This window comes from Saimiri boliviensis, chromosome 5 (genome assembly GCF_048565385.1).
Source record: "Saimiri boliviensis isolate mSaiBol1 chromosome 5, mSaiBol1.pri, whole genome shotgun sequence".
Taxonomy (NCBI): domain Eukaryota; kingdom Metazoa; phylum Chordata; class Mammalia; order Primates; family Cebidae; genus Saimiri; species Saimiri boliviensis.
The window spans coordinates 143722029-143745334 of record NC_133453.1 but is presented as its reverse complement, the minus strand read 5'-3'; the positions used below and the strand labels follow the sequence as shown (position 1 = coordinate 143745334).

The window sequence follows — 23306 nt, the reverse complement described above, 5'->3', positions numbered from 1 at the left end:
GTCGGGACATTGCGGTATCCATCATCTTGAGTATTTATCATCCCTAAGTGTTGGGAACATTTCAAGTCCTCTCTTCCAGCTATTTTGAAATATATAGTGTATTGTTTTAACTATAGATACCTGCTACCAAACATTAGAACTTGTTCCGTTTATCTAACTATAAGTTTTGACCTATTACCCAACCTCTCTTCATCTTCTCCCCAATCCAACCAACACACTCCTCCACCTGGATGGAGTCTGTCATTCTACTCTTTGATATATTGATTTCTTTTCCTTTGGGAAGATATCCAGTAGTGAGATTGCTGGGTCATATGGTAATTCTACATTTAGTTTTTGAGAAATCTGCATACTGTTTTCCATAAGATTGTACTAATTTATGTTCCCACAAACAGTGTATCAGAGTTCTCTCTTCTTTTCATTCTCACCAGCATCTATCAATCACTTTTTGTCTTTTTAGTAATAACAGTTTTAAATGGGGTGAGGTGATATCTCAATGTGGTTTTGACTTGCATATTTCCCTGATGATTAGTGACGTTTAACATTTTTTCATATAACTTCTGGCCATTGTATGTTTTTTCTTCAGAAATATTTATTCATGTCCTTTGCCCTTTTTTAATGTAATTATTATTATTATTATCTGTTGTTGCTGTTCTTATTTTACTGTTGAGCTGTTTGAGTTTCCTATGTAGTCTGGATGTTAGTCCATTATGAGATGAATAATTTGCAAATATTTTTTCCCATTCAACAGGTTGTCTCCTCAGTATATGGATTGTTTCCTTTGCTGAGCAGAAGCTTCTTAGTTTAATATAGTTCCATTTGTCTATTTTTGTTTTAGTTGCCTGTGCCTTTGAGGTCTTAGCCATTGAATCTGTGCCTAGACCAATGCTCTGAAGTAATTCCCTGAAGTACTTCCCTCATGTATTCTTCAGGTAGTTTTATGTTTTGGGGTCTTATGTTTAAGCCTGTCATCTATCTTGAGTTGACTTTTGTATATGATGAGAAATAGAGGTCTAGTTTCAAGGTTCTGTATGTGGATATACAATTTTCCCCACACCATTTATTGAAGAAAGTGTCCTTTTCCCCAATGTATGCATTTTCTTTATTTCTGTGAAAAATGGCATTGGTGTCTTTTTTTTTTTGACAGTGTCTTTCTCTGTCTTCAAGGCTAGAGTGCAGTGGCATGATATGACTCACTGCTGCCTCAGTCTCCCAGGATCAAACAATCCTCCCACTTCAGCTTCTTGAGGTAGCTGGGACTACAGGCACATGCCACAACACTTCGCTAATTTAAAAAAAATTTTGTAGCAATGAGGTCTCTATGTTTTCCAGGCTGGTCTTAAACTCCTGGGCTCAAGCGATCTTCCTGCCTCTGCCTCTCAAAGTGCTGGAATTACAGGTGTGAGCTGCTATGCCTTGCCAACATTGCTATCTTGGTAGGGATTGGATTGAATCTGTAGATTGCTTTGAGCAGTCTGGTCATTTTAATGATATTAATTTTTCTAATCCATGAGAATGGGCTGTCTTTTCATTTGTTTATGCCCTCTTCAATTCTTAAACATCAGTGTCTTGTAGTTTTCCTTGTAGAAGTCTTTTACCTCCTTAGTTAAATTTATTCCTAGGTATTTTTGTAGTTATTGTAAATGGGATTGCCTTATTGAATTCTTTTTCAGCTAGTGTGTTGTTCATATGTAGACACACTTTTTTTATGTTGAATTTGTATTCTGTAACTTTACTGAATTTATTTATTAGATCTAAGGCTTTTCTGGTGAAGTCTTTAGGTGTTTCTAGATATAAGATCATGCCATCTGCAAAGAGGGACAATTTTACATCCTCTTTTCTAATTTGGGTGCCTTTTATTTCTGTCTCTTGCCTGATTGCTCTGACTGTGACATCCAGTACTATGTTGAATACGATTAGCAAAGTGAACATCTTTGTCTTGTTCTAGTTTTAAAGGAAAGGCTTTAAGCCTTTCCCCATTTACTATGATGTTAGCTATGAATTTGTCATATATGCCTTCATTATGTTCAGGTATGTTCCTTCTATGACTAGTTTATTAAAAGTTTTTATCATAAAAGGATGCTGAATATTATGAAGTGGTTTTTCTGTGTCTATTGAGATGATCGTATAGATTTTGTTCTACATTCTGTCAATGTAATGTATCACATTTATTTATTTGTTTATGCTGAACTAAACTTGCATCCCTGGGGTGAATCCCACTTGGTCATGGTACGTTATCTTTTTGATGTACTGTTAGATTTGTCTTGCTAGTATTTTGTTGAGAATTTTTTATGTCTATATTCATCAGGGATATTGGGCTGTAGTGTTTTTATGTTGTTGGGTCCTTATGTTGGATAGGGTAACCTGTCCTTAGGACACTTGTGAATGCATGATGACTCTACTACTAAGGCAGTGGGGTCACTGCCAGTGGCTTGCACCTTGGCCCTGGTAGTGGCATCCAGCAGTGGGGCCTATAAATACATGTGATGGCTCAACTGCTGGGGGTATCAGGGCCACTGTCAATGGTTCATGCTTCAGCCCTGGTGGCAATGGCCAGCCACAGCAGTGCCCACATGTGGGGGATGTCATTGGGGATCTAGGAATGTGAAGATGCAGGGACTTTCATGCTTCAGCACAGGCTGCAGTTTGGCGGAGGCTAGGCTCTCAGAATGGCACTATGCTGTAGCTGCTTAGGACTCAGCGGGTGTGTGGGACCAGTCCTTCTATGGGGCAATGCTTTCATGTCAACTCTAGGCAGCTCTCTATGTTAGTCTTATGGCCCATGAGAGTTGAGGGGCTCTCCTGTGGCTAGGATTACAGGAGTCCATGATGGGCATGGGGACCACTGGGATCTCTTTCTTACCCTTTTCCTACATTGGGGAGTGTCTCCAGGTTCCCAGATGAGCAGACAGTCTTGGTTTCGCTTTCCTTTTTTGCCTTAAGTGTTTCCTGTCGCTTCTCTGTTTAATTGTATTATTCTCTTAGAGGATTTGTTCAAAGTGTGATTATCTACTCGCTATTTGGTTCCTCTGTGGCGGAACACACTATACTTTGTTCCTGAAAACATCTTCTGTAAATAATAACAAATTGATGAGACTATTGATTAGACCATTTAGACTATTGACGTTTTTTTGTTTGTGTTGTTTTGAATTAGATTCTGTGCTTTAATTCGTGGACACAGTGAGGGAAAGAGAACAGAGATGAATAAGATAATCCCTGACTTTAGGGAAATAGCCCACCATCTACTGGAGGAATGTTCACCTATTGGCAACTAACAATAGCATACAGAATGTCCTGTGTTACATACAGGCTTCAGAGACTTGCTATGGAAGAAAAGATAAAAAGAGAAATTAACTCAAGGGAACGGGAAATGTTTCATTGGGTCATGGAATTTGAATTGAGCCTTTAAAGTGGGTAAAAACAATCACATTATTGCCATGTCTTGAAATCACGCATCTAAGTGTTGATGAAAAGAGTCAAACTCTGGAAAATATTTGAACAGATTTATCCTGAGCCAAACATGAGTGACCAGTGGCCCATGACATAGCCCCAGGAGATCCTGAGAACATATGCCCAAGGTGGTCGGGCTACAACTTGGTTTTAGACATTTTAGGGAGATAGGAGTCATCAGTCAATACATGTAAGATGTACATTGCTCTGGTCTTTAAAGGCAAGACAACTGGAAGTGGGGGTCACAGGCAGACTCAAAGATTTTTCTGATTGGCAATTGGTTGAAAGAGTTATTAGATAACTCTTTAGGTAAGAACTGAACTCAATAGAAAGGAATGTCTGGATTAAGATAAGGGGTTGTGGAGACCAAGGTTTCATCATGCAGATAAAGCCTCCAGGTAGCTGACTTCAGTGCTAATATATTTTGGAGTAAAATACTTCAGTTTCTTTCAGGGGCTGCTATCTATCATGTGATGCTATGCTAGAGTCAGGCTGGAACTTGGTGTCTTATTGCTACAAAAGTCAATCTTAAGATCTCTGTTTTAATGTTACTGATGGCCAGCTGTGCCTGGATTGCAAAGGAAGGAGGGTGCATAATGAGGTGTGTGTGACTCTCATTTCCTGGTCCCTTGAGTTATATTCTCTTTTTATCTTTTCTTCTATAGCAAGTCTCTGGGGCCTGTATATAACATAGGACATTCTGTATGTTATAGTTAGTTGCCAGCTGCCTGATGGACCCCCTCTTAGCCAAGGGTATTTCTCTTAGAATTTTATTTTTTGATTACATAAGGGAGTTTTAATTAAGGGTCTTTCAAGTTGAAAGTTACAGCTGGCTCACTTTTAGGTGTTACTATCCATGTATATAAAATACAGCACTATATCATCAGATTGAGTGACTTGTGTGTACCAAGGATGCTGGCAGTTAGTTTGATAAGCTTGTTTTAAAATCAGCTCTTTGATTACTTCATTTTCTAACTTTAGTAAATGTGTCTCAAAGATCATTGAAGAGTTGACAAAGGAAATGGAAGTTGACATAATTGACCTCTGAGTTTTCTGCCATCTCTTAGCTGTTAGATCTTGACAGAGGTATGGGAAATTGGGCCACGTCTGGATTAATCTTAAAAAAAAAAAAAAAAAAAAAAAACCCTGAGAACATTCTTCTTTAACTAAATTACTGACGACCTTGTTTTCCTGAGAGCCAACTTTTCCCCTTGAAGTTGTAGTGCCAAGAAAAAACTTTAATTGAATGGTTCTAGTTTATTAAAGTTCTAAATAGCTTTTCTATGATCTCTGAAAAAGTTGTCTTATCTCTAAGTGACTAATAAAGTCGAAGTAACTGAAATAAGTTAAATAAGAACTTGAGCACTTACACAATTTGCACATGCAGAAGTTGGTGTGAAGGAAAAAGGCCCTGAACTGAGCATGTAATGATTGGGCCCAGCCTTCCAGAAGCTCCTATCCCCATGCAGAAATAGTTCCCTTATTAACTGGTGAGAGACAATAATTACAGGCTTGGAAGGGATCCAGGGGAGTGAAGCTTGGAAAACAGAAGATACCCTAGTTTCATTGTGATTTTCCTGTGTCCGATCCGTAATGGGTCATGCCAGGCCTGATTAGAAACCCAGCAGGTTGGGGAGCTGTGGACAAGAATTCCTGATATCTCATGTTGTACTTTGGAAAAGCTGTTTCCAATTGCAGTTTGACAGGAGTTGTGGAGGCCCCCACAGCCATAATCCTTGTAGTTTGTATGACTTCAACTGGCTTGCATGTGTACTCTGCTTTCCACAGCAGTGGCAAAACTGGCTGTGAAATCAGTTTATTCCTCCAAAGCCATAAAGCCTCCTTTTAAAGAACAATATTTAAAGGCATAGTTGCATTGCAAAGGGGAGGAGAGGGCTAGAGGCTGGAGTTAAAATTCTTAGAGGAACAACAAACAAATCCATTTCAACTCTACTTAATAAGCATTTAGCATTTAATGCATTTAATTGCTACTAAGGCGACAAATTCTTGGATGCTTTAAAAATGAAATTGCGGACGTTCTTAGGCCTTCAAAAATTTCTTTTAAATCTTGTAACAGAGATTGCAAATTTGTCCCTTCAATTCCTTACACGTGGAAAGCTCTCAGTAAGTAACTTTAAATATGCAGAGGATAAGAAATTTGGAAAACAAACCACCCTGTTTTGGATGGCAAGTTACAAAATAATGCATTAATCATACTTGATCTCCATGAATTTTCATGGCAGACTCAAAAAAAGGTGATTGTACTTCTAAAAATAGCATTTTTGGTAATAGTCACATCTTATTTTTCCTAAAGAATAAGGTCATTGCATTTGATGAATGACAACCTTCCACTATTTGCTTTTGCTCTTGAATGTCTTAAAATTAAAAATATCACTGTAATTTCAGGAGTCTAACATATACGGACCCTGCTTAGCAGGCATCCCGCTCCTTGAGAACATGGCTTGGCACTGAAACATGTCTACTTCCTATAAAATGGCTGATTTTGTGATGAGCTACCAGCCCACACATTACATCAGAAAATACGACAGGCTGACATTCATCTTGTCATTTGCTTTGCTAGCATGATAAGTGGTTTGAGAGGAAATTAGAAGGAACATAGTATGCTTTTGTTTAATTATACTTAAGAAAACTTGATCATCCTTAAGCTTTTATTCTCTTCTTTCTAAATATCATCCTGGGTTCTCGCCAACTCAAGCGTGTCTCTGTGACATCTTGTGCTGGTGAATAATCAAGATGTGTGGGGGGAACTGTAGCGTGCAGCCATGAAAGGCAGGATGGAGAGACTAGCCCCTTGGCAACCTGCCCCAGCCATCTGCAACTCAACAGGCAGGATGTCTTAAGTTCATAGAATGACACTTTACATACCCTGAACTGTTTTAGCTAAAGAAAGGACCACTCTGATAAACGTGAGGAAACTGAAGACTAGAGCAAGTTCACACAGTAATTTCATGGCAAAGAGAAGACTAGAACTTGAGTCTCTTGACTTGTAACACTTCACCTTTTAAATTTTTCTCTATTTGAATTAAGGGAAGAAAATTAATAACTAGAAATAACCAGAAAATTAATTTAAAATACTTGTATGGAGTTAAAAAATAGTATTTGAAAATTTTCAAAATTTAAATATATATGTGTGTGTGTGCACTTTAGAATTCTACAGTTTAGAATATATATATGCACACACATACACACACACACACACACACACACACACTATATACTCACAAAAATTTCAAAAATTAAGAATAAATAGTCAATACAGGCCAGGCACAGTACCTCATGCCTGTAATCCCAGCACTTTGGGAGACTGAGGCGGGAGGATCATCTGAGGTCAGGAGTTTGAGACCAGCCTGGCCAACATGGTGAAACCTGTCTCTACTAAAAATACAAAAGTTAGCCGGGTGTGGTACGCACCTGTAATCCCAGCCACTTGAGAGGCTGAAGTGGGAGAATCCGGGAGGCAGTGGTTACAGTGAGCTGAGATCACACCACTGCACTCCACACCAGCCTGGGAGAGAGTGAGACACCATCTCAAAAAAAAAGTACATAATCCAATTGATACGCAATCAAGATCATAGATTAAAATGTAGCATAAATCCTTTACTTTTGAACTTTTTTAAAGTGTAAGAAAGCATTTTGTTCATTTTAAAAAATCTCAGATCACTTCCAAGTAAAGCACTTAGAAAGCTAAGAGTACAGGTTCTGTGTAGGTTCAAACCTCAGCTCTCCCATTTGCTGGCAGTGTGGTCTTGGGTATATTACTTCTTTCACTGCCTTGGTTTCCTCACCTGTAAAATGAGGAAAATGATATTAGTACCTGCATTGAAGGATAAAGCCCTGAGAACAGTGAGTGGCACATAGTAAGCACATGATTGATGTTAGTGATGATATTGATCACATTGTCGTGATCAATATGATCACTATTACCACTTCAGCAGGTTCTTGCTACCAAACTGCAGAGAACCTGTGAATGAGTCACTGTCTGGCAGTTGGGTCTCAGCAACCGTCTTCATTTTGCTCCGGCAAACAGTGCTGCCTCTGACGTTGTGAGTCCTTGACTTGCAAGCAGAGGCTCCAGGGACAGTTTTCTAAGCTGTCTTCTGCCAGTTGACTTTCATGACTCACATTCCGGATGATCATTTCTGACACATTCTCTAAGACGTCAACATGTTAGGGAGGAAATACAAAGTCTGTAACATCCAAAAAGCCTCTATTTTGCTAGTAGATAAGAATGAATGTAAAACTGCACTTTGCTGAACAATAATTTATAAAAATATCACAAAGACTGATTGTTGAAATAAAGTATGATAGAAATGTTATCAACTTATATTTTTATATTTCTGAATATTTATATGGATTAACTAGCTTGGCAGTGTATTCAAGGAACAGCATAATTTGTAAACTTGTAATGATAAAAATAACTGTGCTAAGTTGCTTGGCTTCAGGGATTTTAAATCTGAATGTTCTTTCACACTGTATGTTTAGCTCAACAACAAAATGTAATTCCCATAGAATTTTAGAACTGGAAGAGGCCGCTGATGTCTATGAAGACATCGTTAATGTCTGGGAAGACACCGTGGCTCCTGTCTGCAAGGCCTTGCTATCGTATTGCAATTTGCCATGATGGCAACATATGTGAATTCCTGCTGATCTTTAGTCTTGTGGTAACTGTGGAACACTGCTGTCATCCCTCTGAGAACGAGGGGGAATGAAGAAGTTGCATGACTTGCCTAATGTCACACAGCAGCAGGATTCACCCCCATGAAGCCTGATGCTTCAGAGCCTGTGTTGCAAATACTGAGTTCTTCTGCTTCCCCAGAGGTTTTGTATTTGTGAGCATACATCCTCAAAACATAGATAATACATATTAATACTTCCTGTGTGCGTTTAGTGTGGCTTATGCTCAGTGCTCATGAATTTCTTTCTCTCTCTCTCCCCATCCCTCCCTTCATTTTTTCTCTCCCTCCCTCCCTTCTTTCTTTCTCCCCCTCCCCCTCCCCCTCTCCCTCCCCCTCTCCTTCCCCCTCTCCCTCTCCCTCTCCCTCTCCCTCTTCCTCTCCCTCTTTTCTTTCTTTGTCTTGCTGTGTTGCCCAGGCTGGAGTGCAGTGGTGTGATCCTGGCTCACTGCAACCTCTGCCTCCTGGGTTCAAGTGATTCTCCTGCCTTAGCCTCCTGAATAGCTGAGATTACAGGTGTGCATCATGATACCTGGCTAATTTTTATATTTTTAGCAAAGATGGGGTTTCACCATGTTGGCCAGGCTGGTCTCAACCTCCTGAACTCAAGTGATCAAGTGATCCAGCTACCTCAGCCTCCCAAGTTGCTGGGATTACAGGCGTGAGCCACTGTGCTGGCCTCTCGTGAATTTCATAATGGTACCTTCTACCTTGTTCACTCTTGCTCATTGTTTGTTGTCATCACTTTACAAGTAATTGAATTAATTACTTTACAGGTAATTGATTAACAAGTAATCAATGTATTAATCAATGAATGAATTTCATAGGGGGCACTCTAGAAAATCTCATTAATGGTATCTCCATTAGGGGATTTTTCTATCTTAAAACAATCATAAGCCTGAGTTTTATAATCGGTAGAGTTGTTTATAAGAAGCTGAAGTTGAATAGGCAGTCATCTGCATGGCTCAAAGGTAATAAAAGCAAGAAAATATTCTATGAGTGGGAAGCAGGGCTCATGGATAAACTGGCTTCTTCCCAGGTCTCCTGACCCCATAGAAGTACTTTGTCCTTGACTGGGAGGTCTCCAGGTTAGACCCACAGGTACAACACAGGCACCCAGATGAGAGCTCAGAAGAAGACCCAACCACGCATTCGCACTCTGAGATGGAAGCAGCACCAAAGTGAAAAGAAGGGTTCTTCTGCCAGTTGATGAAGGTGGAGGCTCAGAGGGGTAAACGGGCTTCTGAAGGTCATGCAAAACAGTGACCTAGTTTTCAGTTAGATATCTTTTCCCTGCCCCAGGATAGCATTGTTCAGACATTTCCTTTTTTTTTTTTTTTTTTTTTTTTTTTAATTTTTTTGAGACAGTCTCCCTCTGTCACCCAGGCTGGAGTGCAGTGGTACCATCTCTGCTCACTACAACCTTCACCTCCTGGACTCAAATGATCCTTCCACGTCAGCCTCCCAAGTAGCTGGAACCACAGGCATGCATCACCACACCTGGCTAATTTTTGTATTTTTTGTAGAGATGGTGTTTTGACATGTTGCCCAGGCTAGTCTCAACTTTGGGGCTCAAGCAATCTGCCTGCCTTGGCCTCCCAAAGTGCTAGGATTACGGGTGTAAGCCACTGCGACTGGCCCAGACATTTTTTATACTGGGACGTTTGATATCTCTTTCAAGCTATTTGGAAAGTCTTCTATCTTGTTTTCCTAAAGTGATGCTGCTTCCTCTAGGATCGTTGTGATTACCACATTTAGATGTTATACACTATCTCTCTCTGTTGCTGATGACACAGCATGTCTTCTTTTGAGAAGTGTCTGTTCTTATCCTTCACCCACTTTTTGATGGGGTTGTGTGCTTTTTTTCTTTTAAGTTTGTTTAAGTTCCTTGTAGATTCTGGATATTAGCCCTTTGTCGGATGGATAGACTGCAAAATTTTTCTCCCATTCTGTAGGTTGCCTGTTTATTCTGATGATAGTTTCTTTTGCTCTGCAGAAGTTCATTAGTTAAATTAGATCCCATTTGTCAATTTTGGCTTTTGTGGCCGTTGCTTTTGGTGTTTTTGTCATGAAGTCTTTGCCCATGCCTATGCCCTGAATGGTATTGCCTAGGTTTTCTTCTAGGGCTTTTATGGTTTTAGGTTTTATGTTTAAATCTTTACGACATCATGAGTTAATTTTTGTATAAGGTGTAAGGAGGAGGTCCAGCTTCTGTTTTCCTCATATGGCTAGGTAGTGTAAAACAGTCTTTCATTACAGTTTTCTTCAGTACCCTGTTTCCTCAAAGAAGTTCTAGCTGCTGGCATCTGTTTCCAACAGCAGAACTCTCTTCCCTGCAATCGCCCAGGACTAACTTAGTTACACAAGAGATCTTCCATCCTCAGTTTATCACATATTAGCTCCAGTGTACTAAATTTTTTGCTTGATATCTTTTCTGGCAGTGGTTTTCAAAATACTAGTTTTTTGGAAGTGCTGGGCTACCCAAGTCAACTGGCCAACAGGAAGTCAACAGAGGCAGTTGCGAATGAAAGGGCTTGTTAAGATGAGAGCTGCTTCCTGAGTGCATGGCATTGCTATCTGTGGGATTCCAATCTTGCCTCTCTTTTTTCTGTCCCAAATTTAGACTGTGATGTCCCCAGAACCACAGACTGTGTCTTGATGAAGTTGGAAAAGGGGGTGGGGAGGGGGAAGAACCAAGTACAAATCCCTTGTTCCCATGATTTTAAACATCATTTCCCAAAATGAAATGAATTTTTATGCAATCCTGAAAGGAACAGTCTCCTTTTTGTTAGTAGAGAAACAAACGCACACACACAGATGTCTTACATGGAATCCAAACGTTAGACTGGGGCATAGGCACAGCTCGTGGCCTGTTAATAAATCTGCACATTCACAGCGGGATGTGAGAGTTTTATTAATGGGCCCTCGGGCCAGAGAGCTTGGTAAAAACAGGTGTAGGAAGGCCCCATGCTGGCCAGCACTGTCCCTGCTAATCTCCCACTGTTTTCTGTGGCCACCTCCTCTCTGTGGCCATCTCCCTACCCCCGCTACCTAAGTCTCAGAGGAGAGCTTTGTGTGACACAAAAGAACCCTTATTCCTGAACACTCATTCAGTGTGTAGATGTGGGTAAAAGAAACTAGTTTTTCAAACATTTTCATTTGGATTTATCATGTGGGCTTTAGTGCCTGAGTGATTTATGATGCAGATGGCTTGATCTGTGCTCTGATTTGGGAACAGCACGCATGCCATCTGTGGAACTCTGGACTCTCAAAGGGGCTATGTTCTTCAAAGGGTGTCTCCTTGCCACATGTGGCGGTCCCAGGAAGTCCTGAGCAGTGCAGTCCTGGGCATGCACTCTTCATATGGATCCATGGCCCATGCCCTGGATGTCTGACCTAAGACATCATGGAATGCCTGTCCTTTCCAATGGGCCTCGGCCTTAAGATTCCTCCAAGCAATGGGCATACTTCTGGGACGTCTTCAGTATGAGCCTGGAAACATGGTCAGATCTTTCAAAGTAATGGAACTGCCTCTGCCGAGTCATCCAGCTAGGTTGGAAACCCAGATCCTCTCCCAGAGCTCTCCACGGAGGCCTGACTGCATTGAGGTCAGAACATGCCCTACATGGGAGCTACAGTGGGCAGCTACCTGTTTAACGCTTGGATGGTAGCCTCTAAATTCACCTGCATGCAAGACAGTATGAAGAACGTGGAGAAAGCCCAGGCTCCAAAAGAGATCCAGGATCATGGCTGTCCAGAGGAAGAGAGTAGTGAGGGGGATAAAAGTCAGCAAGGCTGTAGCGAATGCCTGAGGTAAGCTTTGCCCACCTCAAAGCTTTCTGTTGCTGTTTATTCCTGTCATATCACTTAAAAATATTTGTGTATGTATGCATACGTGTGTGCGCGCGCGCGCGCATGGCCATGCCTATGCAAGAGGTTCTGGGAATACCCTGGGCTTCCACACCTGTGAGGGAGTGAGGGGAGATGGGCTAGGCAAAGGGAGAAGTTGAACTCTGATGTGACTGCAATCAAGGCCTCCGCCAACCCTACAGAGAGCTCTAGAGCTGGGTGGCCCTTCAGAGATGACCCAGTTGAGGCAAGGGGCTAAGCCTCTGTATTTGGACATTAACCTGTTACTGGATATGGGCTGCCATCTAGAGAGGGGAATTTGTATATACTTTTTTTCCTCCTTACAGATAGTCTGAACAGTGTTCTTTGTATCCTAGGAAACCTGAAGGCGTGTATTCATGTTGATTCTATAGTTGTTTGGGGAGAATGGGGGGAAATTTGTGATCATGCTTCCACCCTTGTTCTTCAGCCCCGGAAGTCCTCAAGTCATTTGCAAACTTAGGTACTTGAACTGTTTTTAACAACAAATTTCATACCACATACCTTGCAAGTGATCTTGATGATGTCTCATGGAGAGCTCCACGGGGCAGCACAGAACCACGTGGTAGCTCCTTAGATACCAGCCATCATGCCCTACCACACCACTTCCATGACTCTGTTTCTGCAGGCTAAGTACATACAATTCTTTCTAACATAACTCCTAAGATATGCTATGGAGTCTTTTCACCTCCCTCATCACTCTCCTGTTCCATTTTACCCAGACTATTTAAATGTTATACCTGGAAGTGAGCCCAGTTTTCTAGATATGGTCTGACTAATACAAAATCAAGCAGGTCTGTTTCCTCTTTTTCTGAAAACTCTATTTCTACTGCTGCAGCTTAGTTTTATATTCTGTTGCTGTTGGTCACATTATGCTGTTAATTCATCCTGAGCTTGGACTTGACTAAGCCTCCATGTCTTCACATGAGCTATTGTTAAACAGCATTTCCTCCACCGGGGAATTGTCTGGTGCTGGCGGTGATTTTTTGTTTTTGTTGGAAGTTATCTTCGTTTTTGTTAAACTTCAGTTTTCTTGATCAGGTTATCATTCCAGCCTTTTTAAGAATAGGAAAGCCTGACATCTGGGGACAGGTGCTTAAATGATTCTAATGACCTTTCGTTTAAAAGGCCTATGGAAGCCAGGAGTGGTGGTACATGTTTGTAGTCCTAGCTATTTGGGAGGCTGAGGCAGGAGGTTTGCTTGAGCCTAGGAAGTCGAGGCTTCACTGAGCTATGATTGTGTTACTGCACAGTCTAGCCTGCAAACAGAATGGGACCCTGTCTCTAAAAAGAAATAAATAAAGAAAGAAAACCTATTAAGGAATTCAGGAGTATTCTATACAAGCCACCTCATGGAAAAGACGCAGTTCTTTTGTTTGACATGTTTTTGAGTCAGAGGATTGTAATTATACTGAAGACTAATATACAAGAAGATATACTACTCATACCCTTGTGAAGGTCTCCCAGAACTCCAGATTTTTGCTTCAGATCAACTCATTACTGCTGTGTTGCTAGCTATGTTGATTATTGCTAACTAGAGTGGCTTGCAAAGCATTAACAGAAAAATACAGCCAGTCCCCAACACAGACCAGTTAAATTTATGGAGGTGAGATCCAGACTTTGGAATTTTTGACTGTCCTTTTCTTCCCCTAAATGATCCTAATTTGCGTCCTAGGCTGACATCTACTAGATTAAGTGGAGCAAACCAGCTGTGTGTGTCTTCTCCACCACTGGAACAGTGTCCACAGTGCCCCGCCATTTACTGGGTCTGTTTTTTTAAAAGTGGAGATCACTATACTCTTCCCCAGATTTGTAAAGTCAATTTGCATGACCTCAACAAATACTCCCATCTTGAAAATACTAACAAAAGTAGTAGACTTTTGTGTTACACTGATGTTCTGCACTAAAAGAAAATAAAACCTGATAAAAATTCAGGCTTGAAAGTATGCACATTGAGATTCTTTCTTTTGTAGAAAAACCAGAATTCTTTAAATAGCACATTTTTTTGGAGAATCAAAAACATGATTTATTTTATAAAATGATTGACGTTTTAAAAAACTGTTTATTATATAAAGAGACACATACTAGTAATTTTATGTTGCCTTTCTGGACTGAAAAGTTACTTGTGAAATATAGAGACTAGGGAAATAAAAGTTATTTGAAAGCATGAAATTTTAGAAGTTGAAAGACCCTTAGGTGACCCTCTGCTGCAACTTTTTCTTTTCATGAAATATAGCAATCCAGAGAGGGTTTGTGGTCTAACAGACAACCATCCTGTCCCAAGTGCAGTCTGACTATCAGCCCAGGTAGAGTCCAAAGACTGCTAGAAATACAACATCTCAGGCCCCACCAGTGACCGCCAGCACGAGAATCTGCAGTTTACCAAGAACCCTGGGTGAATTGCATGCACATTACAGTTGGGGAAGCATTGGTCTAGAAAATTCATACTCCAGACAACTGAAAGGAAAACAGCCATGTGTAGCCACAGTTCACAGCACTCAATTTAAATTTAATACCATTGCCCAGAATAGGGAAAAAAGAGGAAAAACTCAATTGTTTTTCTCAGTGACCTTGTCAACTTAGATAATTAGAACTACTATAACAAAAAGGAATGTTCAGAAAATTGAACTCTGACTGAATGTATTTTTTTCATATAGTGAAAGCTAAAAATTTGCTTTCAAAACAGCATAGAATGCTTATTATATAGCTCTTTGTTTCATTGCCAACTGCGGATTTAGATGTGGAGTCATTCAGAAAGCAGTGGGACGTTATGAGTAATTCACAAACTTCTGGGCTTTTGACATTTCTGCAAAGCCACAGATTCCCAAGCACAGCATTTAGTTACAGCACTTCAAAAATACAACACTACGATTTTCTGGAAGCTGCAGTGCAGATGTCATTCCCAGAGGTGTATGGAAATACTGTGGACAAAGATGATTCATTTAATTAAAATGAGCGTTTCATCCTATTAGCATTAGAATGTATTTTTTTTCTCATTGCCAACTTTTTTTGTTTTTTGTTCATTCTTGCTATGGTTTTTGAGGAATACAGATGAAGACCAGGTGAATTATGTTTAAGCATGTGCATATATTATATATATACATACACACAAAAAATATTAAAATATATGAAAAACAGTATACCAAAAATAAAGCCAAAAGTGTAGACATCCGGATTTGACTTTAAGCTTATTGTGCTCACCTTTTTTTTTTTTTTGGTGGAGATGAGAGTGGTGGGAAGTTGTGTCTTAATTGAGTGATACTGGTTGTGTTACACATACTGTACAGTACAGGATGGTGGCTGTGGATTGGAATATGCTTATTAAAGAAACAGGATGATGAGGCTTTTCCACGCCCACATCATGTGAGGATCAATTGAAGGATGTGGGAATAGTTAGCTTGAAGAGGATTTCACTATCTTTAAATGTCTGAAAAATTGACTAATGTTTGAAGGGAGTACACAGATTTCTTTTGACTGGTACTAAGGGGGAATGTGTGGAGCTCCAAGGAGGCAGAGATCAGCCCCATAGATAAAAGGAAGCAGGTAGAGAGTCACTGCAGAGGCACAGGCGGGGGTGTGCATCTTCTGCTAGGGTTATTGTCAAAAGCTTATCAGCATCAGATAGAAACCGGATTAGATGACCTTAAAGATCACTTTCAAATCTGGCTGTCTATAGATACTGCTCTTTCTTACATAATACCCCTTCCACATCTCAGAGCTACTCCGATGACCCAATCCTCCAGTGTTTCCCTCCTGGACTGTGACCTCAGCCTCCCAACTACACCAGCTGGGCTCCCTCCAGCTATGTCCACACAGTGGCAGAGAGCACTGCTATAGAAACCAGCTCCCCAAGAGGAGAAGCTCTCTGAGGACAAATGCCTTGTCCATTTGCTCACTGATAAACTCCTTACGCCCAAAATTGTGCTACAAAGTGGCTTCTAAGTTGGGTTTAGAGACGAATTGGAATTTCTGACCATGACCTATGAAATTTATTGCCTGATCCATGCTTACTCCAGGCCTCACCTGGAGTCAGGCTCTGCCTTTCTCAGCACTCATTTGCTGTGCTGGCCTTGCTGATCCCTGAGCACGGCAAGGTTCCCCTTTCTCAGGGCCTCTGCACACTGCATTTCTTCTCGAAATGTTGTTTATTCCGCTCATCTCCGGCTACTCCTATTAAACCACAGGTGACAACTTAAGTTCATTTCCTTAAGGCCTCCCTGGCTTCAGCCTCATCTAAGTGAGATTTCCCTATTTAAATATCACAGTATTCTCTACTTGCTAACACTCATCAAATCTGTAATGATGTATTTCTTACTGTGTGTTTGATTCCGTAGCATTCAGTTCTTTCAATAGACTGTAAGTTATTTTAGGAAAGACCATTATATCCCCAATGTTTTGCACAGGGTGTCAAGAAGTATTTTTTGAACTGCTGGTTCTCAACTGGGGCAGTTTTAGTCTTCAGGGACATTTGACAATCTGTGGAGACATTTTTGGCTGTCACGGTGGGAGGTGCCACTAGTATAATATGGATAACTGGAGATGCTTACTGCTAGATGTCCCACAATGGGTAGCACAGTCCCCACAACAAAGAATCAACTGGCCCAAAATATACACAGTGCTGAGGCTGTGAACCTTGGGGTGAATGAATAAACTGTCCTGTAATTGATTGTCCTTTGTGGCGAGATGTTTTTCCCAAATTATTCATTGCTTTCCCAGTGCCAGTGTCTTCTTATTCAGATAAAAGTTTGATTTTTGCAGGAACAGCCAAGCACAAGATTCCTTGAGACACCAAGCTCTCCAAAATTAGCTGATTAGCATTTCTTTACCTGGAAATATTGGCATTTACAGTTATTCAAATAATGGCTTTAAAACAGTTGCCAGCCAGTTCCTTTCAAGATAAGGCAACTGCATTGGAAAGTTCTGATGGGTTGAGAGAATGAGATTGTAGCTAACTGGTCAGTTGTAATCCTTCTGGAACTGTGGCCTGAGCCATAACTGGAGCCCTTTTAGCTGTGGCTGGAGCTAAAGCAGCTACGATGCATGGAGCAGTGTCTTAAGGGGGCACAGGGCAGCGGGGGCCCTGGGCCTGGCCCACAGAACCATTCTTCCCACCTAGACCTCCGGTCTTGTGATGGGAGGAGTTACCAGGAAGGTTTCTAAATGCCTTGAAGGCATTTTCCCCATTGTCTTGGCTATTAACAGTCAGCTCCTCTTTATGCAAATTTCTGTAGCCAGCTTGAATTCCTCCCCAGAAAATGGGTTTTCCTTTGTTACCACATGGTCAGGCTGCAAATTTTCCAAACCTTTATGCTCTGCTCCCTTCTAAATATAAATTCTAGTTTCAGAACATCTCTTTGTTCATGCAGACGAGCATATCCTGTTAGAAGCAGCCAGGTCAAATCTTGAACACATTCCTGCTTAAATATTTTTTCTCCCAGATACACTAAATAATCTCACTCAAGTTCAAAATCCCACAGATCCCTAGAGCAGGGGCATAGTGACAGCCAGTCTCTTTGCTAAAGCATAGCAAGAATGACCTTTACTCCAGTTCCAAGAAAGTTCCTCGTCTCTATCTGAGATCTCCTCAGCCTGGGCTTCACTGTCCCTGTCACTATCAGCATTTTGGTCACACCATTCAACAAGTCTTTAGGAAATTCCAAACTTTCTCTCGCTTTCCTGTCAACTTCTGAGCCCTCCAAACTGTTCCAGCCTCTTCACATTACCCAGTTCCAAAGCTGCTTTCACATTTTTGGATATCTTTATAGCAATACCCCACTGCTGGTACCAGTTTTCTGTATTCCTTCTTTCACTGCTATAAAGAAATATTTGAAACTGTAATTTACAGAGAAAAGAAATTTAATTGGCTCATGGTTCTGCAGGCTGTACAGGTAACATGGCAGTGGAGGCCTCAGGAAACTTTCAATCATGGTGGAAGGTGAAGAGGAAGAAGGCATATCTTACATGGCTGGAGTAGGCGGGAGAGGAGCTCTTTTTCAATTCTTGTTTTAGGTTCGGGGGCGGGTACATGAACAGGTTTTTTACTTGGGTAAATTGTGTGTGGCCAGGGTTTGGTGTACAAATGTTTTTGTCTCCAAAGTAGTGAGCATAGTACCTGATAGGTTGCTTTTTGACCCTCACCTTCACCCTACCCTCCACCCTCAAGTATGCCTGGGTGTCTTTTATACCCCTTTCTGTGTCCATGTGTACTCAAAGTTTAGTTCCCACTTGTGAGAACATGCAGTACTTGGTTTTCTGCTCCTGCATTAATTTGCTTATGATAATGTCCTCCAGCTGCATCCAATTTGTTGCAAAGAACATAAGTTTGTTCTTTTTTATGGCTGTATAGTATTCCATGGTGTATATGTACCACATTTCCCTTATCCAGTCCACTACTGATGGGCACCTAGGTTGGGTCTATGTTTTTGCTAGTGTAAATAGTGCTATGATGAATATATGAGTACGTATGTCTTTTTGGTAGAACAATTTATATTTCTTTGGTTATATACCCAATAATAGGATTGCTAGGTTGAATGCTAGTTCTGTTTTAAGTTCTTTGAGAACTCTCCAAAATGCTTTCCACAGTGGCCAAACTAATTTACATTTTCACCAGCAGTTTATAAGCATTCCTTTTTCTCCATAACATTGCCAATATCTGTTATTTTCTTTTTGTTAATAGCCATTCTGACTGGTGTGAGATGGTATCTCCTCATAGTTTTGATTTGCATTTCTCTATTAGTGATGTTGAACCTTTTTTTTCATATGCTTGTTGGCTTTGTGTATGTTTTCTTTTGAGAAATATCTGTTCATGTCTTTTGCCTGTTTTTTAAATGTGGTTGTTTTTTGCTTGTTGATTCATAGAATCTTTATATATTCTGGATATTAGACCCTTTTCAGATTTATCTTGGCTATGTGTCCACACCCAACTCTCGTCTCAAATTGTAGTGCCCATAATCCCCATGTTCGAGGGAAGGACCAAGTGGAAGGTGACTGGATCATGGGAACAGTTTCCCCTTTGCTGTTCTCATGAGATCTGATGGTTTTATTAGGGGCTCTTCCCCCTTCATTGCTCACTCATCTCTCTCTTGCTGCTATATGAAGAAGGTTCTTGCTTCCCCTTCTGCCGTGACTGTAAGTTTCCTGAGGCCTCCCCAGCATGTGGAACTGTGAGTCAATGAAAACTCTTTTTTTTTGAGAAATTACAAAATCTCAGGTAGTATCTTTATAGCTGTGTGAAAACAGACTAATACACATAGTTTGCAAATATTTTCCCCCATTCTGTAGAATGTTTACTCTGTTGATAGTTTGTTTTGCTGTGCAGAAGCTCTTTAACTTAATTAGGTCCCACTTGTCTATTTTGGGGGTTTTTTGGCCATTGTTTTTGGACACTTTCTTATGAAATCTTTGCCAAGGCCTATGTTCAGAATGATATGTCCTAGGTTTTCTTCTAGGATTTTTATAGTTTTAGGTTCTACATTTAAGCCTTTAATCCATCTTGAGTTGGTTTTTATAGACAGTGAAAGGAAGGGGTCCAGTTTCAGTCTTCTGCATATGGTTAGCCAGCTATCCCAGCACTATTTATTGAATAGGGAGTCTTTTCCTTATTGCTCGTTTTTGTCAACTTTGCTAAAGATCAGATGGTAGTGAGTATGCAGCTTTATTTCTGGGTTCTCTAATCTATTCCATTGGTCTATGTGTCTGTTTTTGTACCAGTACCATTCTGTTTTGATTCTGTAGTCTCATAGTATAGTTTGAAGTTAGGAAGTGTAATGCCCCTGGCTTCTTTCATTTTGCTTAGGATTGCTTTGGCTATTTGGGCTCTTTTTGGGTACCATATGAATTTTAGAATACTTTTTAAAAAATTCTGTGAAAAATTACATTGGTAGTTTGATAAGAATGGTATTGAATCTATAAGTTGCTTTGGGTAGTACGGTCATTTTAACAATGTTGATTCTTCCTATCCATGAGTATGGAATGTTTTTGTCATCTCTGTTTTTTTTTCAGTGATGTTTTCTTTTTGTTTGCTTATTTTACTTTAAGTTCCAGGACACAAATGCAGAATGTATAGGTTTGTTACATAGGTATACTTGTGTCTTGATGGTTTGCTTCACCTATCAACCCATCATCTAGGTTTTAAGCCCCATATGCATTAGGTGTTTGTCCTAAAGTTCCCTCCTCTCACCCCCAACCACCGACAGGCCCTAGTATGTGTGGTTCCCCTCCCTGTGTCCATGTGTTCTCATTGTTCAACTCCCACTTATGAGTGAGAACATGCAGTGTTTGGTTTTCTCTTCGTATGTTAGTTTGCTGAGGACGATGGCTTCCAGCTTCATCCATGTCCCTGCAAAGGACATGATCTCATTCCTTTTTATGACTGCATAGAATTTCATGGTGTATATAAACATTTTCTGTATCTAATCTATCATTGATGGGCATTTGGGTTGGTCCCATGTCTTTGTTATTGTAAATAGTGCTACAACAAACATGTGCCTGTGTCTTTATAGCAGAAGGGTGGGATTGCTGGGTCAGATGGTATTTCTAGTTCTAGATCCCTGAGGAATCACCCCAATGTCTTTGATAATGGTTGAATTAATTTACATTTCCACCAACACTATAAAAGTGTTTCTATTTCTCCACAGCCTCGCCAGCATCTATTGTTTCTTGACTTTTAAATAATCACCATTCTGACAGCTGTGAGGTATCTCATTGTGGTTTTGATTTGCTTTCTCTAATGATTGGTGATGTTGAGCTTTTTCTCATGTTTGTTGGCCACATAAATGTCTTCTTTTGAAAAGTCTCTGTTCATATCCTTTGCTCACTTTTTGTTTTTATTTATTTATTTATTTTTATTTTTTTGTTTTTTTTTCCTGTAAATCTGTTTAAGTTCAATGTAGATTCTGGATATTAGGCCTTTGTCAGGTGGGTAGAGTGCAAACATTTTCTCCCGTTCTGTAGGTTGACTGTTAACTCTGATGATAGTTTCTTCTGCTGTGCAGAAGCTCTTTAGTTTAATTAGATCCCATTTGTCAATTTTGGCTTTCGTTGCAATTATTTTTGGTGTTTTAGTCATGAAGTCTTTGCCCATGCCTATGTCCTGAATGGTATTGCTCAGATTTTCTTTCAGGGTTTTTACCATTTTGGGTTTTACATTTAAATGTTTAATCTATCTTGAGTTAGTGTTTGTATAAAGTGTAAGGAAGGGGTCTAGTTTCAGTTTTCTGCATATGGCTGGCCAGTTTTCCCAGCACCATTTATTAAATAGGGAATCCTTTCCCCATTGCTTGTTTTGGTCAGGTTTGTCAAAGCTCAGATGGTTGTAGATATGTGGCATTAATTCTGTGGTCTCTGTTCTGTTCCATTGGTCTGTATGTCTGTTTTGGTACTAGTATCATGCTGCTTTGGTTACTGTAGCCTTATAGAATAATTTGAAGTCAGGTAGCATGAAGCCTCCATCTTTGTTCTTTTGGCTTAGGAATGTCTTGGCTAAACAAGTTCTTTTTTCATGTGAAATTTAAAGTCCTTTTTTCAAATTCTTTGAATAATGTCAATGGTAGTTTGATGGGAATAGCATTAAATCTATAAATTACTCTGGGCAGTATGGCCATTTGCATGATACTGATTCTTCTTCTCCATGAGCATGGAATGTTTTTCCATTTGTTTGTGTTCTCTCTTACTTCCTTGAGCAGCAGTTTGCAGTTCTCCTTGAAGAGGTCCTTCATATCCCTTGTTAGCTGTATTTTCCTAGATATTTTATTCTCTTTGTAGCAATTGTGAATGGAAGTTCATTCATGATCTGGCCCTCTGCTTCTCTGGTGTCTCTGTCAGGTTTTGGTGTCAGAATGATGCTGGCCTCATTGAATGAGTTAGGGAGAAGCCCCTCCTCCTCGATTTTTTGGAATAGTTTCAGAGGGATTGGTACCAACTGTTCTTCATTCAGCTGGTAGAATTTGGCTGTGAATCCATCTGTTCCAGGGATTTTTCTGGTTGGTGGGTGTTTTATTACTATTTCAATTTCAGAACTCATCTATTTACGATTTCAATTTCTTCCTGATTCAATTTTAGGAGGTTATATGTTTCCAGGAATGTATCCATTTCTTCTAGGTTTTCTAGTTTATGTACATAGAGGTGTTTATAATAGTCTCTGAGGGTGTGTGTATGTGTGTGTGTGTGTGTGTGTGTGTGTGTGTGTGTGTGTGTATTTCTGTGGGGTTGGTGGTTAGGTTAAATTTAGTAGATACCATTTTTTTCTAACCAAATATATGAGTATTTCTTTTTCCCCATATGCTCACCAAGTTTTGTTACAGTATTATCAGACTATTCAATATTTACTAGTTTAATGGACATGAGATGTTATCTTATTATTTGAATTTGTATTTTACTAATTACTAAGATTGAGCATCCTGTAAATATAGTACATTAATCAGTTGTGTTGACCTTTTTTGTGAATTGCCTTTTCATATCCTTTGCTTGCTTTTCTGTCGCATTGGGTTTCTTCCTTCTTAATGGTGCATATGAATGATTTGGGTTCTTTTTGTATCTTGGATATTAAGATTTGAAACCAACTTCAAAATGTAAGTTTTAACACAAATTTTGTGGGCTTAATCCTCTGTATTGCCATGATTATTTCTTGAACATTGCTTTATCTAAAATTCCAGTGAATTTTTGTTTTCAAAATGTTTTTGCAAATCCTTGCCTGGTTAGAGTTGTGGAACTTTCAGGCTGTGAACTTAAAGCTACTTTTAAAGGATGTAAAATATGGCAATTTGGAGAATATGTTAAATGGCTTTAATCTCCAATGCAAATTATATTGATATAATCAAATAATTTTCTGCATCCGTCACAATTTGGTGATCACCACACAGTCTGGCATATTTTCAATTTATTTTAGGTTGTATAGAGGGTATGGAAAAAAAATCCATGCATTTTAATCCAAAGTCACATGGTATAATATGGGCTCTGCTCCCACTAAGCTGTATCACTCTACTGGGTGGGACTGAGCCCTGTAGCTTTTGTCTCATCTGGAAAATGAATGTCAGACAAGATATGCTCTAGAGTCTGTCTAGCACAACAACTTAATTTTTCTCTTAAAAGCTAATTTTAAAAGCCACAGGTTTTTACAAAATAAAATCATTTCTTTAAAAATTAGATCCATTGATAATAGGAAGAAATGATTAGTGGAAAATAGAACATATTCTATTTTACACTGGTTAGTTGGGAGAGTATAAAAAGCAACTTTTGTGTCTGGCTCTGAAATTCAAGCGGAGGTATCTGTATATGTGG

General features: G+C 39.9%; 1 protein-coding gene across 1 annotated transcript in view; it reads left to right on the top strand.

The window, feature by feature from the left end:
- The window catches only part of CERS3 (ceramide synthase 3), a 102220-nt gene that overhangs the window by 73392 nt on the left and 5522 nt on the right, over positions 1-23306 (top strand). The gene's annotated exons all lie outside the window — the stretch shown is intronic.